The following is a 16,330-nucleotide window of genomic DNA, read 5'->3' as shown; positions in this document are numbered from 1 at the left end:
GAATTTTCTCATTAAAAGTGAGTGCGTGTGGGTTGTCTGCTTTTTTAATTGCTTTTGGGTTTGTGTCATTTTGGTTTTGTTATTTGTACAATTGCATATCTGAATGCAGGCATTTAAACACTGTGGAATTAGAACAGCCATACTACTGCTTTGTTTGTTTTCTCTTAATGACACTTACTGAAGCTGCTGTGCTTACAGGAAACATCAGACTTCTTTGAAGCTGTATTTGTGTTGTTTTAAGAGGTTTTATTATTTCTACCATACAATGGGAATTGGATACTATAACAATAAGAGTAATAGTGATCATTTTATGTGATTTGTTTTACATTATGACTCTTGCAAGTAAAGTATGGCATGAAGTCATAAGAATACAATAATTTGGAAACTAATATGCCATGAAGGGGGAAAAACTTTTCTTTAAGATCATTATGATACTCCTTTTAGACTCCTAAATCTCCTATTTTTATCTTATTTACATAATTTACAAATATGACTGAGATAATTGTTTGAGGAAATGTGACCTATAAATAAGAACATTTCTGGAGCTGGCTTAGAAATATCAATATATTTTTTCTGTTAATACTGGAAAACTTTGCTAAGTATTATTTTGGAGGAGGGATGCTTAGAGAAATACCCCAATTCTAATAACACTTTATTGACAAAACCCCGAGATTATTTATTACCTAAAAGTTCAACATTGGACTTTTCAAGATAAAAACAGTATTTCCACTTTTACAAATTTGCTTTACATAGGGGATGCCTCAATATAAAAGATATTTCTGATTTGGTACATGTTAAATTTCAACTTTAAAAATATTGATGTTTCTAATAAAACTTTTTTTGCTTAAGATAAGTTTTAATGAGATTTTATTGTTTAAAGAACTTTGGTTCTTATAATATTTTTTTTTTTAATTTCAGAATTTTCTAAAAATTAATTATCACCCAGGTTTTGCACAGAAATTGTAGAGAACTTATAATAAATAGATACATTTCCTTTTAAGATCTTATCACCTTTTAATGAATCTGTCCAGAAATCTTTGTGAGTTTTTAAAAGAAAAAATCCTGAACTGAAATAAAAGGCAAAAATGTGAAAATGTTTTCCAAGAAAAAGTGCTTTGAAGCTCTCAAGTGTTCTCAAATGTTTTTATTCTTTATATACACTTTCAAATTAAAAAGCTCTGCAAGGCAAAGATTAGATTGTTTCCTAAGCTTTCTCTAACTTAAAATCTCTTGGAATTATTATATATGAATTTCACAATGTTTAGACAATATTTCCCTTTGGAAAATTTTCTTGATAATTTTTCAACTGGTTATTACCATTTTCACACTTCCCATACAAGTGATTCGTAACCTACATTAGATTTAAATTCTTTTGATAATACTATATTTTTTTAACAAAATAGGAAACCTTTCTTACCCTTTTACCGTTTTGATTGTTCTTTTGAGCTCTCAGTCCTACACTTTATGTCCTTCCTGTCCAAAGATATACTACTTGCTTTTTTTGATTAGACAGATTATCTATCAGTTTTCATAAATAATTAAGAAACTTTGAACCTCTCTTCTCCATGACAAGGTTGATAGACCATACACAAATTACAAACTCAGGGTAAATTCAGGAATATTTACCAGATTATCTTGCCTCTGCAAGACAGCCAAATGTTTGTTGAGACCAAGTTTTTTCACATTATTTCAGTAGTCCATGGCTGTGTCTTGCTGTCTCTATTGACACTACTAAAAGCCAACTAAGGAGTAATAGAGTATTTGGCTGTTGACATATCATACATGATGGTTTGAGCTGATCTAATGCCTGACATCCTCAACTAAACCCAAACCCACATTAAAAACCGTAAAAACCTTTTACTCAATCACTTTTCACAGAGAGAATGGGACAATAATTAGAGCACTAGTAATGAATTTAAGAAAGTAGGATTCAATTAAATATGTTGTCATTTGTGTATGACCTTAGATAAATTACTTGGGTTAGATTTTCAGCAGTACTTGGTAGTCAATGTGGAATTCATCTCACTTGAACCTGACTGTCAAAAATGGAAATACTTAACATAAATTGTTGTATCAGGTCTCTTTTCAGGCAATGAAGAAGGAAGATATGTCCCTCTAGAGGAAATGCCATCCCACTTCTCTTTTTCTGCCTCAGAGAGAACCTATATAATTAGCTTCAAGTAAATGCTCTGCTCTTATAACGTTATCCAAAAGGAGCTGATGATTTCTGTGACTAAGTACTCCAGTGAGTGGTACATTCCCTACACCAGCAACAACCTGAGGAAAACTGTATTGCGTGAGATGGGTCAATGCGTTTGAAAGAGATGACATGGATGTACTGAAAGAAAACTGTCTGCTTAACATTCAAGTACGTGAGACACCTACAGCATTCTGAAACTGGGCAAGGTCACTGCAAGAACACAAAGTCTCCTTGTTATCCTTGTAGTATGTATTTATGGAAATGATGAGCCCACATACACATTTAACCACAAGAATGTGAACTAATGCAATACCTATGCACTTATTTTCGTCTTGAACACCTGCTGCATTTGCCTTCAGCTTTGCCATTGCAAGAGAAAGTCATCCCACGATGTTTTTCCTTCAGGATGTAGCTAGACACTCTGAAAGTTCAGTCTAACATGTGTTTTAATGCAAATATTTTAGATATTCAGTATTGGCACAATAGAACTAACAACTATGTCAGGGGAGGAGGAAGAATAGGGATTTTGGAGCCTTATATAACATTATTTGACACTTGACAAATTCTATATTAAAGATTTAATTTGCAAATAAAAACTCTGGAAGAAAAGGATCACAAGACTCCCCAGAGTGCACATTAGAAAATGAATAAAAACACTGTTAGAAATGCAATATATACACCGCTTACTATCAGAAACGGATCTTTTTTTCTGTCATTGAATCTTTTCTTTTTTTGCACTCAGTAAAATGATTTTTAAGAAAATATTTCATATCAATAGTATTTCATTATTTATCTGCAAGTCGTACTACTATATTGTCATTGCAATTTTCCCTTTGTATTCTGGGGGTTTTCTATTGATTTTTTGTTTATTTGCTTCAGAATTAATTTTTATTCCCTCCATCCAGTCTAGTTGAATATGATGGGAAAATTTAAAGTGTAACAGAAAAATAATTTGGCTTGATTTTTATTACAAAACTTTTTAGATTATCAAAAGTCAGTATTTTGAGCTCCACTTGATTTTGGCAAGTAGCCTCTTTTAATCTTTTATTTGAATGTGCAAGTACGTAAAATGTGTGTCTTGCAAAAATATCTTAAATGTTTTCAATGTAATACAAAATATGCTCAGCTTTTAATTTCTTTATTTCCTTCATTTCATTTATGTAGGGCGGAAAATATCACTGAAATTTTGGCAAGGATCTTTGACTCATTGTTTTTAGCCATTTTGAGATTCTCTAATTGCTCTGTAGAGCTGAATAGATGATCTGAAGCTTAGTTAAACCTGTTGCAGCAGTGAAAGGTATTGCGCTTCTTTTAGCACAGGAGGGTGAAGAACCAGAGAGTGTTTGATCTAATGAAACAGCAGAATGAGATACAGATTATAGAAATCTCAAGTACTAATGCTCAATTCTAAATTTCTAAATTTCAGCAGGTGAAAATGGACAAAAAGAGGAGGTCAAGAAGTCACAAGCCTTAAGTAACTTCCAGATGTGTAGCAACTGAGTAAATATGGTTTTCCAGTAGCTCTTGGCAGGCTGTGTTGGGTCCCAGGGGTGTCTGGGCTGCCCTTGCCCTGAGCTGGGTTCCCCAATGCCCAGCCTTTCTGAGCCCCAGCCCTGGGAATGACACCAGGGAAAGGGATGGCAGACCCCACCAACTCCAGCCAGGCAAACAGCCTCTGGAATTACTGGGGGGCTGCTGTCACCTCTGCCTTGAGAGCAGAGAGAAAGGAGAAGTCTAGGGAAAAAAACCTGTGTAAAAACATCCCCAAGCAGACCCATGAGTGAGAAGGAATACTCTCCCTCCCCCAGGAATATCATATTCCTCCTGGGAAAGACAGGATGTTGAATGCCAGTCTTTTCTCAAGAAATGAGAATTTCCAAATGTGCCCAAAATGTGTTCCAGAAGACTGAGACTAAAATGAGTAAAAATAGGTATATAATAATATGGGTTTTTCTAGTGTAAAAATTTTATAACAGCCTCTAGTTGCTCCAGGGGAGGTTTAGGTTGGATTTTAAGAAAAAAAATTCTTCATGGAAATTTTTGTCAAACATCAGAACATGTTGCCCAGAGAAGTGGTGGAGTCACCATATCTGGAGGTATTTAAAAGAGGTGTAGAGGTAGCAACTGGAGACATGGTTTAGTGTTTGACATGACAGTGCCAAGTTAATGATTGGATTACCTGATCTCAAAGGTCTTTTCCAACCTAATTCTATGATTCAATGTGTTGGGGTTCGGTTTTGTTTGGGGGGGTGGAGAAGGAGATTGGCTTGGTTTGGTTTGGTTTGGTTTGGTTTGGTTTGGTTTGGTTTGGTTTCCCTCAGGTATTTCAAGTATTGAATATTTTGAACTGTAAGAAAAGAATATCCAAAGATGGCAAAACTCCAGGTATTACTTTCAAAGAAATATTCAAAGAAGATTTCAAAAAGCACAGTACAATGATTACTGCCATAAGTCCTTTTCCAAGTTCACCTCTAATTCTTATGGCTATTACTTATTATTGCTTCCTTTAAGGATCTGAGCATTTATTAACTTTGTGATCAAAGCAATGAAGTCTTAGGATATGTCATAAAAACTTTTAAAAAATTCTGCATTTTTGACACATGCTGTTTTAGAGGATAGAACTGCACATTTTTTTTTATCATTATTAGCTAAAATTCACTTATTAAACAACAGGCTTTGGTTCAGTGATGAAAATAGTCTTTTTTTATCTTTTACTTGTTAGTGTGTCTATTATTATAACTCATGCTGTGTAACTGAGTGTCACATCAATAGGCTCAAGAAGATGCAGTGAAAAACTTTGAGGTTGCTTTGAATTTAACTCCATAGAAAAAACACAAAAGATTTATAGTTGCATTTTTTTACAGAGATTGCAACCAGACTTTTATTGTGCTATTATTTACATTGGAGTGTATGTATAGACAGCATGTTACCTCTTACGAGTGTGACTGACCAATGCATCCCACAACAGAAGGGCGTAAGTGATGTGCTGGTGAAGTTTCCCAGTTTGGAACGTTCTTTGAATTCCTGAGTCAGCTGCTGCAGCCTCAGTTATTTGATTTAGCTGCCTGTATCTTGAGGTGAAAAGTAAGTGCAAGTTGTGTCACAAAGAGCTGTAATGCCTTTCTGTGGATGGTGCTGTGTGGCCCTGTAGAGAGGCAAGGAGACACTTCTGCCCTTCTTGTCCTCCCAAACCAAATTTCTGTGTTGTATTTTATCTCTCACTTGAAATATATACTCTTCATCCGAGACAGGGAGTTGTCACTTGGTTCACAGATTTATTTTTCTGTAGTAGGAAAGAGTCCCGGTCTCTAAAAAGTCTTTGGACAATGCTGTAACCAAAACAAAAGAGCTATTTAATGTGTTCAGTATTCTTAATAATTAATTGCAAGATCCACTGTTCTTAGTGACCATCAGGGGGTTTTAAAGTGGCAGCTTTACATATACATAAATGATTAAATTGGCCATTATACATTAATGTGTCTAAGTTCCTTTCTTGCTTTCTCTTTGTGTAATTTTCTTTCACATGACTCTGCCTTCAGCCTTGCATTCTCTGTCATGTTGGTTTTTTAAACATTCTGTTTCTTGCAAGAACTGCAGAAAAGAAATTTACATTATGCCCTAGTAGCAGCTGGTAGGAGAATACCTTTGGATAGATAGTAGTTTGAAAGCTTCTGAGCTCATTTGAGCAACTCTTAGAGCTCACCTGTCTCTTCTGCCTTCACCTTTTGGAAAGTAGGACAGAACTTCTGAAAGCATCTGTCCTCTTAACTAGAGGAGCAGTCCCAGCCAGTCAGGTGTCTCATGCATTCTTCTGCTGTTTGGATCACTGAATTACTTGAGCTGTTTAGGCTTCATTTTTGCCTATGTGTGTCTGTTACACTCACACTTAATAATTTTATTTAATGATTCTCTTCCTAAGCTCGCTATACAAATACAGACTTTAATAGCAGCTGGAGAGATGAACATCAGCAACAGGAGAGAAAAGCTGAGAACGTTAAGAAGAGAACTTGTTCCTTCAGGTTTACAATTATTTTGTAATGGCTGAGCACAGATGACTTTAAATCAACTACTTTCCCATTATCTTGCTATGTGTTTTCATATTTAGATAATTTCATTTCTATTTTATTAGCTAGTGAAAGAACAATTTCCTCCTCTATTAAGAAAACACAATCATAACCTGAAAGCATATTGTGATTTAATAAAGAATATTATTCTTTTACATACTAAGCCTTGACAATTTACATACTTAGCCTTGACAACGTATTGTAAGGGCGGGGGGGAAGGGGGAGAAGTGTGGTGTACTTTGGGGAAACAAAACTCTTCTACACTGAAAAAAATCAATGGATAGAGAATGATCTGAAGGTTGCTATCATATAATCTTGGATTTTTTTATATAGATATACATTACTCTTTAGAGAATGTCTTTACTAGTCTTTCTAAAATTCCACACATCATGTAAATTCACTTAATATCTGAAAAAACAGTATCTGGGGTTTTCAGGTAGAATATAGATAATTCTTTACTTTTTCTGCAAAATGAAATGTTTTCTACTTCCTTTTGCAGTGTGATCAGACCATAGAATCATTAAGGTTGGAAAGCACCTCCAAAATTCTCATGTCAAATCAATCATATATTCAACCTATGCAACTTGGAATTGTTTCTAAATGTGTGAAAGAGTGTACAAAAACAAAACCAAAGAAAGTAAATCTGAAGTGGTGCTGTTGAACTGACTGAAAAAAAAATTAAAAGTTGCTTTTAAGGTAAATCAATAGGAACTTCCCTATCTTAGAATTATTTCTAACTTTTAGCTCTTCAGTGATGTTTGTGCGCTCTCTATTAATCGAGTTTTAAATGATTAATCATTAATATCTTTTAAAATTCTTTCACCTTCACATATAGGACAGCCCAAACATTTTTGGTGATAATAAAATGTTCTGCTTAGTTATGTCTGTTAATATTAGTTATTAAATTTAGAGTATTACCTGATTACTGTTGTTATATTATATGCTTGAGAAAACTGGGTTTCATTTTAGACCCTGTGTCTCTAGAGAGAAGCAGTATGGGCTGCAAATGCAATAGCACGCAAACATTGCATTTACATTTTAATATATATGGTACAAGATCTGTTGATAGCTTGATTTATCCTGATAAAAACAAATTATTATTTATCATTTTAAAATCTCTTACTTGTTTCTTCTTACTTTTTTTTTTAAATTAAATGAAGTTTCTCCTGTTTAAATTGGGATAATCAAATATTGTTTCATAGGATCCTGCAGACAGCAAATCGACCACATGGTATATGGACAAATCATTCTCCTATCCTTTAGGAAGAGTACAAAATTACTTTCTGTTTATAATAGTCTTAATCAGATCAAGATTAGTGTTTTTATTATTGCAAAGATGCATTAATGGAAACACTAAGGAAAGCTTCCAGATGTCTTGGTGTGATTGCCTGGTAGAACTGTCCATAATCCATATTGATACATGTCATGAAAAGATAATGATTAGAGTATGTTTCATCTGTTCTTTAAATGTTATTAAATAATGTGCTTGCATAAAAAACCCACAATTTGTGTTGTGCCTTGACATAGTAAAAAACTGTTCAAGTTTTTAACAACCAACCTTTTCAGTCATATACACACTTGGGAAAACATGCAGATTACCTGGTAGAAAACAGGAGACAAAAAATTATCCAGGTGTTTTCAACACAGTTTATCATTCTGTCTTTTCTGAATGTGCTCACAGCTGGCAGCCTACAAGATTTTAAAAGTGTCAAAGTAATTAGAAACAGATTTAACAACTTTGTTGTGAAAATTACTTTCAGTATTTGTAGTCCTTAATTATATTTTAAGTCAATGATGAAAAAGAAAAAGACGAAAAGGCAGAGCATATAATGTAGAGTATTTAAGTCATCTGATATTCAAAGAAACATAAAATCAGTTGAAAGAAAATTAAACTAGTTTGAAAAACTTGTTTTGAAGAATGTTGAAGTTTTGGCTCTGAAAAAATTCTAATGCAAATGTTTTGCTATAGGATAAAATATTGCTCAGAATACCAAATCTCTCTATTTTATGGGTTTGGATTGGTTTGTTTCTAGTGAAAATCCAACTTTTCCAAGAGTGCAAAAAAACCACTCTCATTCCTCAGCAGATTATCTTCTGCACACAAAACTAAACTTTGTGACAGTTACTGGTAATGTAAATTAATCACATATTAAAAGAAGTCACAAAAAAGACAACATATTTGAATCTGTTCTTTGGTCTGGATTTTGTTTTTTGTTCATATATGAAGTGTTGTTTGCAAAATGAAAATTGAAATACATTTATTTCATAGCAGTGTATATATATGTATATACACTCACACATATGCAAACGTACTTTCTTGGATTGCATGGCAACTGTTTTTTAATGCCTGTCTGTGAACAGTTTTTAAAAGTTGCTGTTTTCAGCATCTTTCAGAAGAACCAGAGAGCATCAGCCTCCTTGCTTCCTCCCCTTCGACATTCGTTTACTGTGTCTCTCAACACAGATTCAGCTCGTCTGTCATCCTCAGCAATAGCTAAAATTATTTTCAGCTCTGTCAGTTGGGGAGACACAAGGCAAGACTAGTCCACAGTTTCTTTTAAAAATGTTTTCTAAATAAAGTGTGGAATTTATGCTTCCTGACCTATTTTTGCAAATACTTGCCTCTGAGTCAATGCTCAAATGCTATTTTTTATATCATTTGAATTTGTATTATTGGTAATACTTACACAATAATTGCTTTAGTTCATAGATTCTCTCCACGAATGTCTATGTCAATATGACCATCTAACACTAACAGTAGTAGTAGTTGGGTTGATCCAAATATATGAATTACTTTTGAAGGATCAGTTTGTGCATGATTATTTTAAATGGTTTTCTAGACTACATGGATGGAGAGCTCTCATTCAAGATTTTATTTTTTGATTTCCATGCTTACAGAGGATAAAATGCTTGGGAAATTCTCCAGGTTTTTTGTACATCTCATCAGGAAGAGATGCTTGTTTGGGGAATAATTTTGTCAGTGGAAACTCTTGTGGTGATGTATAAAGATCTTCCTATTGGTATGATTCAGAGTCTTGACAACTGTGAAGCAACATACAAAAGGTATCTCCAATATTTTCTCAGTTCTAGAAGCCATGCAGGGGAAAAAATAGTCTGACTGAGAGGTCTATTGCTCAGATGAAACAAAGAGGAAAAATATAGGATTTTTTTCCTGTTGCTTAGTGGCACAATATACAGATATTTTATGTAGCAATAGCTTTTAAATATTGGATTAATGACTTTTTCTTAAAAAAAGAAAAAGCCTGCCATGGGTAAATAGGGGGGGTTTTGTTTGATTTTTGGTTTTTTTGGTTGGTTGGTTGATTGGTTTTGGTTGGGTTTTTTGGTTTTTGTTTTTGCGGGGTTTTTTGCTGCCTTTTTTTTTTTTTTAACATTTTTCTTATAAAGTAGATGACTTTTTGCTACCAATTCTTCTGTGTGGGAGCAGGAATAAATGTAGGAGAAGATCAGTGTGAAGCAAAATGATAGTTCTTCTCTGCAGTTGGTAAATGTTGCTGCAAACAGTAATAACAGATTAAACACCCTGCACCACTAAATTAAATCAAATGCTGCATTTTTTCAGCTAGTACAGTGAGGTGGTGATATGGAGACGCAGAGACATGACTTACTCCTTTTACTATTGCAGTTCCCTCTGTCCTTCAGAAATAACAAACAAAAAGCACTCTGAGTAGTTGCTCAGATATTCTGCACAGATAAAAATCTCAAAAGTTTGAAATGGAGAAAATCATTCTTAAATCATCATGTAAAACAGAATTTTTTTCTTTCTCCCAAGAGATGTATCAGTGCTTAAAAGATTGGAGTTGGAATAGCCATCTTTTTTCCCCTACCCATTTTTATAGCCTACATTCCAAAATCATTAAAAATTCATTAAATAGTTAAAATATTTTAAATTAAATTAGAAACAACATGAATAATTATAATGTAAACACTGTTCTAATTACTAAAGTTCTGATAGGGAGTAAATCATTTGACTCTTTATTTCAGCATAATTTAAAGATACATTGATTACTTAATGAGAACTAGAAGAGGATTATGCCTACAATAATTGGTGTCATTGCATTTTGGTAGGAAAATGGCTGGTTAGAGTTAGGTGGAAGTTACTCCCTGGAGTTTTCTGTAAAACTGCTTTATTAGCATTAGTATTGCTATTGTATGATATCAGTTTAAAAAAAAAAAAACAAAAAAAAAATCACTGAGACAATTTAAAAAGGCAAGAAAAAAAGATAACAAAATGTCAGTTTTCTCCTCCCTTGCTGAGTTTTCATGTTTCTTGTAAACTGACAGTGTAGACTAATATGTCTTTCTGTTGTCAGACCATCACCAGTTCAGCAAAAGTCCTGTAAATATACAAAGTTCATGAATGATCACCTGTCCCATAACACACATCATTGTCAAACAATGGATTTTGACAAATTGTTGTCCTGAAGGAAGACATGTTAGGAGGATGAGGACTGGGGACAGATTAGATATTTTTGCTCTCATATCTGGTCATGAGTTCTTGCTAACATTGAATATCCACTTGATTTTCTTTCCCATGAAAAGATAGTTTAATTGCACCAAAGCATTATTTTCAATTAAAAAATGGTGCAAGGTAAACATCCATCTAAGCATTCTACAACAGTACCTGCAGACAGAAATATATGGCATTTTCAGGGCAGTTTGAAACAGATCTACTTTTTAAATATTATAGACTAGAAAACAAAAGGAAATGCAAACTGCAGAAGTCTTCATTTTTAGAACACGAATGTTTTCCTTCAGAGTTTAAAAAAATCATTTTTAGAAACATCTTTTTTATTCTCCAATTGAAATTTTGTGTGATACACCAACATGTTTGTCACTTGTAAGAAAGAAGAGGGATGCATAAATTCTACGTACTGAATTGAAGATGTCTTTGATATTTTCACAGCCAGCACAAATCCAAACCCATTTTATAGGTACTGCCAAGAACACCTGATGCTATCTAGCAAGTGGGCTTCCTCTTATTTCTGGTTAGGATTATTTGATGCACTTCTCCTCAAACCCATCCCAGTGCAGGAAGAGAGGTTATGTCCTTCATAGGAGGCAAATGCGCATTAAGAAAGTTTTAAATGCCACCTGCTTGTTTCCCTGCTTCTTATTATTTTCAATTTATTGCTCTGAAACAGGTTCAAAAATAAATAGAAAGCCTGCTTCTATTTGTCTCTTTGACAAAGCCTGTAGATTTCAGATAACAGTAGAAATGATAACTACATCCAGGCAGACACTGGTAGAAATGTGTTTAAAGACATATTTTCTGCTCTTTTGTTTCACTATTTCCTTATTCATTTACTTTTCTGACCTTTTCTCTTGAGAAAATGGATGAACTGCAGCTGTCGCTTGCTTCCATGTGGAGTCAGACTTCCACATCTGTCATGAATAGTTAATACTGTGCAATTTAAAATGCTCGTCTAGGCTGTCATGCATTGCACATAGCTTTAAGTGGGTCAAGTTGAATTTTGCCAAAAAGCAGAAAAGTAATAGCGGTGTTGTAATATCAGAGCTACTGAAGCAGACTTGATTTACTTCTCTGCGTCAAAACATTCGTAACCCAGTCAGGAATATATTCAGTTATACTTGGAAGCAGAATAAGGAAAATAATCAAGACAGGGATGTATACACACAGATGAACATAATTGCTCTCATTAATCCAAAATGGAGAAAACCTCAGATATCTAGTTCTGTTTTTTTTCTGATGGTGGCCTACAATAGTTGCTTAGGTAATGATTAAAAGAATGAAGGAGCTACAGCAAAATCTGTTCCCTGACAGTTTTCTGGTTCTGATGATTTTCAGCAGATCATTACTTCTGATGGAACTTTTATTCACAGATGTCTTCTATGAATTTTTATTAATTTTTAGTTAATGTGTATATTCAAAGTGTCTTCTTACAAGTTCAAACTCATTATAAATTGTGTGGCCAAAACCGAAATCCCCTTGACTGTCACCTAATTGTATGTAACATCATTTAAGTTTTCTATTAGAAATAATAATGAAGAATATTTTCTTAATAATACTGTCCTGCAACTCAACACTTGTCATGGACCAGTGCAGTTACCTTGGTTTTAAACTGAAAGGCCCTGGCTTCTTTAACATATCACCATAAGGAATTTAATAATTAATAATTAATTATTAATTATCAATTATTAATTATTAATTATTTCATGCTCTTCTTTGCCCTCTTTTGTTCCACAATATCTTTTTGAGATGGTAGAGGCACTGTGCAGTTTTCAAGACAATAGGCTACAATTTCTAGGATGATTATGTGTTCTTTATTCCTCATTTTCTAGAAGTTCTAACTATCTTTTTCATAACATGAACGAATTGAGAAAGACTCATCTGCAGTGACTTTTTTGACTATTATTTAGCTAATGTTAGTTTGAATGTAACGTAACTAATGTTAGGCTGAATTGGTTCAATTTCAAGGGAAAAGCTTGAAAATAGGATCTAAGCACATCTGAAAGAAACTTAAAAGGCAAAAAGAGCAGCCAAAAGAAAAAAGAAAAGCCAAAGCTTGTCAAAACCTGTTTACAAGATGAAATCTCATAAATTATTTGGCTGTTATGATTATTTTTAGCTTGGTGTTGACAGTGTTAAGTTTTCCTTTCCTTTTTCTTTTTGTTTCATGCATTATCAGCTCTGCACCCTATCTCGTTTTCCTTGAGTTTTAAAGTTTCTTTATTATAAAGTTTATTTTTAAATGAAGTTCCATGATTTTTAATAGAAAATTTTAAGTAATAGACCTGATACAATACAGAAGATGAAAAAAAAATTGAAGATAAAAAGAGTGATTTATTAGAATGCTGTGAACAAAATAGAAGAAATTAAGATATCTTTTTGGGGTTTTTTTTGAAAATTATACTTAGTTTTCAGTGTCTGATACTTAATTTTCACTGCTAAGAAATGCCACAGCTTTATTTTAAATTTGTGAGCAAAGCAGTGGAGAGAGGTAGATCCTGTGGATGAATTTGCAAAGAACTGAAAGTATGAAAATATTTTTCTAGTTTTGGAAGGCTGTACTGACTGAAGTTAGAAATCCTCACAAAATCAGTCTTTCTCTCTCACACCTCCACACACAAAAAATCCAATAAAATGTATTACAAAATGAACCTTTGTGGCTTTATTTCCAAACCAATTTCTCAATAATTAGATTACTTTCCTAATTTACTGTGGCTGGTTGTCCATTCTTTCAGTGAAGAGTAAGTTAAATTAGTTTTGCTCTAGAAATATTTCAGGATCTTTGTATTTTGCAGAAAACAATATAATACCTGCTCTTTTTCATTAATTTTGAAGATATTATGCTGTGATTGATTAAATGTTGACAATGAATGTCAAGATTTCAAAGGAGCAAGAGAAACATTCAAGTTCCATTGGCAATACAGTAGAAAACATTCTTTAAGTAGAATGTTAGGCAGATACATGATTTCATCATTCTTTTCTTCTTAGACTTAAATCCGATGATATTTATATTTAAGCTTTCCTTTTTCTTAAAAGATATTTTTTATTCTATCTCTACAAGTTCTCATGAAAGAAACTTCATGAATAAAATATTTCATCACCAAAACTTTCTCAATGGAAAATTAGGATATCTTTGAGAGCACCCAGCGTAGAGCTGCTCATCCTTTATCTATTGACTGCCATTAAAAGCACTGAAAGAAGATTTATATTTATCCAGCAATGACTTCTTTTCAAAAGGTTCTGTGTAGTCCACATCAACTAGGATAACAAAAACCTGGCATGATCATTTACTTTTAAGCTTATATAATTCAGTTACTTGTAGAGCCTCTTTTAGTATCCTGTAATAGAAGTTTATTGTGCTAGAAAAGGAAACTTGATTATGGTCTTCAGAGTAGTGATTTAGGCCTATGAACACCTCCATAGCTCTTACTTGCTGCTCAGATCCCAGGATCTCTGTATGGATTTCTTTTCCTACGCATAGTCATTTTGACGAGAACGTGATTTGCTAAAGGTGGCCAAGTGAAGGTTTTGATAACCTTTTCACAATCTCTCTGATCTCAAAGAGACCATTTTGTCCATTATAACCAGAGAATGCTGTGGGAACAGAAGGCAGATCATGAAAAGTGAGGCTATGGTAATGAATTAAATAACTATTTAATGTCAAAGAAGTGCTTTACCAGAAGTTTCTACAGGCTGCTGGTGTTTCATTTCTAATGAGATAACAAGATACTGGAATTCTAAGTATTTGTTAAAAAAAAAAAGCTATGATAGATAAAGAACTGAATTTTTTTTTCTTTCTTAAGGTTTATAAAAATTTAATGATCATCTGGGGAGAGAATGAAGCTTTGTAGCCAATGTCATTTGTGTCCATGTCATAGAACTAAAGAGCAGAGAATTTAGAGACTTAATAGAGGATATGGCTGCTATTCTACTTCATAATTAGGGAGGGGAGAATAAGAATGAACAGGAAAATGATGACATGGCTGCACATCATGATTATTAGAATGTCCTTCCAATGATCCCTATTTTGATGAGGGGTGGAAGTTACTCTATCAAATACAATGATACTGCAGAGAACATCTTTCATTTTGAAGCATCAGAAATTTCTGTACAATGATAAAATAATGCCGAGCAAACAGGCTAAAACTTATGTTTTCTGCATGAGTTCTGCTTTCCATAAAGTTTAAGAATGTATGTCTTAAAATATTGAGTAGTTGCTGAACTCTTTGCCAAGGAATTCCTAAAAATTTGATGTGCTGAAGTAAGGACTAGGAGACCTGAAATGGCTTTGAATGTATGAATTATTGTTTCTAGCTTATTTCTTTTTCACCGTATTCAAACGTTGAAATCTGTTGATGTCAATAGAAAGCCTCTACCAGATTGGGATATGCTTTTGATAAAATGTGAAGAAATTTTCTTTCACTCATCACCCTTTGTTTCTGAAATCCTCTGGTTCAGGTGGATAAGCCTGGATAGAAGTGTGGATCAAAAGGATGAATCTTGTCCTGTGGCAACTGATCAACTTCCTCTCCAGCAATGTATACCATACTGACACACAAACTCTCAGCCACTGCTGTGCAGCTTGGAGCTTGGGAAAAGCAACATAAAAACTGGAAAGGTACACATTTTTGTTCAGATTTCCAACAGCCATAATGTTAAGAACTCTCTAGGTCATTCTGCATCGTCTATGTTTTTTCTTATAAATATTTTGGACACATGTATTCAGAAAGTTCTCTGAAAAGCTTTAATTGAGTAGGAAAAGGAGAACTTTCTGATTCTAAACTTTTTATGCTCCAAAGTGTTAAGGACGTTATGCAAAATAAACAATAATTCCCTACTTCTGTATTTTCACTGTGACCTCCTCTCTCCTCACTGTGTCTTAAATGCATTACACATAAAGATTGTAAAAGAGCTAGTAAAGATAAATGACGCAACTGTTAAAAAGCTCAACAGTCACTACAGTGATTGTCAGGCAGGGGTTTTTTATATCCATTATTATGAAAAGTGCCCAAGATCTGTGAGAATCCACCCTCAGTGGTGTTTCAGCTCTTCCACCCTGACATAAGGAGCAAGTTGGGCCTGTTGGAGCAAGTCCAGAGGAGGGTAATGAAGATGGTCAGAGGGCCGAAGCACCACTGCTACAGAGAGAGGTGAGAGAGAGTTGGGACTCCTCAGCTCAGCTCAGATAAGGCTCTGGGGAGAGCCTTCCAGTTCGTAAAGGAAGCCACAAGAAAGATGGACAAGGGAAATTTAACAAGGGCATGCAGTGACAGTACAAGAAGGAATGTCTTCAAACTGAAAGAGGGCAGGTTTAAATTAGATATTAGGAAGAAAATCTTCCCTGTGAGGGTGCTGAGGCCATGGAATAGGTTACCCAGAGAAGTTGTGGATGCCCCACCCCTGCAAGAGTTCAAGGCCAGGCTGGATGGGCTCTGAGCAACCTGGTCTTGTGGAAGGTGTCCCTGCCCACAGCAGGGGGTTGGAATTATCTTTAAGGTCCCTTCCAACCCAAACCATTGTGTGAGTCTATGTGTCAAATTAAAATGTGTTAATTATTTTAGTTGGTAAACAAAC

Source organism: Aphelocoma coerulescens, chromosome 1 (genome assembly GCF_041296385.1).
Source record: "Aphelocoma coerulescens isolate FSJ_1873_10779 chromosome 1, UR_Acoe_1.0, whole genome shotgun sequence".
Lineage (NCBI taxonomy): Eukaryota > Metazoa > Chordata > Aves > Passeriformes > Corvidae > Aphelocoma > Aphelocoma coerulescens.
The sequence above is the reverse complement of the archived record's forward strand: the minus strand, read 5'-3'. Positions refer to the sequence as shown.